The sequence below is a fragment of the Dipodomys merriami genome, unplaced genomic scaffold, assembly GCF_024711535.1.
Source record: "Dipodomys merriami isolate MVZ:Mamm:240054 unplaced genomic scaffold, mDipMer1.0.p SCAF_10, whole genome shotgun sequence".
Taxonomy (NCBI): domain Eukaryota; kingdom Metazoa; phylum Chordata; class Mammalia; order Rodentia; family Heteromyidae; genus Dipodomys; species Dipodomys merriami.
This window is the reverse complement of record NW_027202271.1, coordinates 20613316-20615705: the sequence shown is the minus strand read 5'-3', so window position 1 is coordinate 20615705 and position 2390 is coordinate 20613316.

Here is a 2390-nt window from a genome sequence, read left to right as displayed (position 1 = left end):
CTTTTCTTTTGCTGTTCCTATTGTGGGGATTGTGGATAGGGTGGGACAGGGTGGTATCTGTGTTAGATTTTTCTTTTCAGCACAACCTTTGGCTTTAATATAGGAAGAGCCAAGGGAGTCCTTGGCTGAACTTAATGGCATCTACTGTAACACTCTTGTCACCCCATCTGAGATGAGGTGCTTCTTCTGCTCCTGTGTTGGATGTGACAGTCTAGCAGCAATGCTGTGGCCCCTTGAAGAAATTTGCTCCTGTCTCTATTAGGGTCTCATTGTAAAACCCTAGGTTTAGAGTATTCATTTTGAAGGCAACTCTCTCCCAGCTTCCCCTGGAACTATATAGCTGGGTTCTAAGCTTCAGTAGACAAATGGATAGAAATTCCATGTGTCTTTAAAAAAACAGGCTGTGCTCTGTGTCACCCATGTCCATGGAAGGACTTCAGTTCCATTTTAGGCTGCCTGAGGCATTCCTCACTCCCTATGGCAACTGACAGCATTCGGAGGGAAGGATAGTGAATGTGATTCTTGAAATGTGCAGGTGGGGAGTAGGGTTGGAGAGAGATGGAAGGGCTCCTCTCACCAATTAACAGCTGCTTCTCTCTGGAGTTTTATTTGCAGGTCAGCTTGCTGTTGCAGGCCAGCTTGCTATTAGTCTCGGTGGTGGGTGGGTGGGGGGTCATGGCTCTGATGGGGTTGGGGCAGAGGGGAGTGGGGAGCAGTCATATGTTCCAGCTCTAGGACACGGTGCTCAGGAATTAGAAAACGCTGCTATCCTTAGTGTGGTTACTACATTTCTCCTACTCCCCTGTCCCTGCCTGCCTTGCCAAGGCTGGTACTCCTGTTCCCACCCATGGACAGAGCCAGGAAGCTCAGTTAAGGCTTCCCAACCCTTTGCACTAGTGTCTGCAGGTTGCTGGTTGTGTTGTGTGTGCTGTTCTGTGGTGTTGACTGCACTAATAATAAACCTTTCACTCAACTCTAAATTCTTAATTCACCATCACTCCCTCCCCTTGTAAGAACTTCTCTGCTTAGGCCTTTCTTCCCCTGCTTCCTTGGTCTGGAACTGATCTCTGCTCTATGAGGATGTATGCTTGGGAGTCATGTGTACCTCCCATGTGCTTTGCCTTGTATGCCCTCCTGCTCCCACAGCCGCCAAAGCTCTCTTTGCTCTCCTGAATATTCTTTCCAGGCTGTGCTTTTACCCTAAAATTCCATGTCTTTCCTAAGTGCTCCTGGGCTTGGGGAAAAGTTTCTACAAAAGACATGTAAACACTCTTTGCTCTGGAATTCCGTTGCAGGCTGGGAAGCCTCTGTCTCTCACAGGCTCCTAACCAAAAAAGTCATTGTGAGGAAGGGAACCTCAAACAACCGTACCTGCTTTCAGCAAACCTTGATTTTTTTTTTTTTTTTTTTTTTTCCGGTGCCAGTGCTAGGGTTTGATCTCATCCCTGAGCCTTTTTGCTCAAAGCTAGTACCCTACCACTTGAGCCACAGTTCTACTTCTGGTTTTGGTGGTGAATTGGAGATAGTCTCCAATTCACCCTAAGTGTCTGCCTGGGCTGGGCTGGAGCCTCCATCCTCAGATCTTAGTCTTCTGAGTAGCTAGGATTACAGCCGTGAGCCACTAGCACTAGCTGATAAAGCTTATTAAACATTTACTGTTACCACCTTCTCCCTATGATAAGAAGGAATTGCTGCTCCCAAAATACATATATTTAAATTTAAATTGAACTTTCTTTTTTTTGTTTTTGTTTTTTTCCAATGCTGGGGCTTGAACTTAGGGCCTGGGCACTGTCCCTGATCCTCTGTGCTCAAGGCTAGCACTCTACCACTTGAACCACAGCACCACTTTTGGCTTTTTTCTGTTTATGTGGTACTGACAAATCGAACTCAGGGCGTCATGCATGCTAGGCAAGCACTCTACCACTGAGCCACATTCCCAGCACTTGGGTTTTGTTGGGTTTTTAACTGTTTTTGTTTGTTTGGTATTTCTGCTGGGGACTGAGCACAGGACGTTGCACTTACTAGGCAAGCACTTTGCCACTGAGCTACATCCCAGCCCCTGTTAAGCTTTTATCATGGGCTTAATGTAAATCTAACAGTACTCTAATGAGTTTTAAAGGAGGTGTTCCTGCATGCTCTGAGTCTACACTTTCATACACACAAAATTTGATTAGAAAATGATAATAAACATGTCACAATGTAGATCATAGGAGGCAATACATTTATCAGAGGAAAAACTCATATTCCTCATTTCTTTTTTTTCCTGACAATCACTAGTTCATGCTTGTAATCCTAGCAGGAGACTGAGATCTGAGGATTGAAGTTTAAAGCCAGCCTGGGCATAGAAAGTACACAAGGTTCTCATCTGTAATTAACCAGTGGAGCCAGAG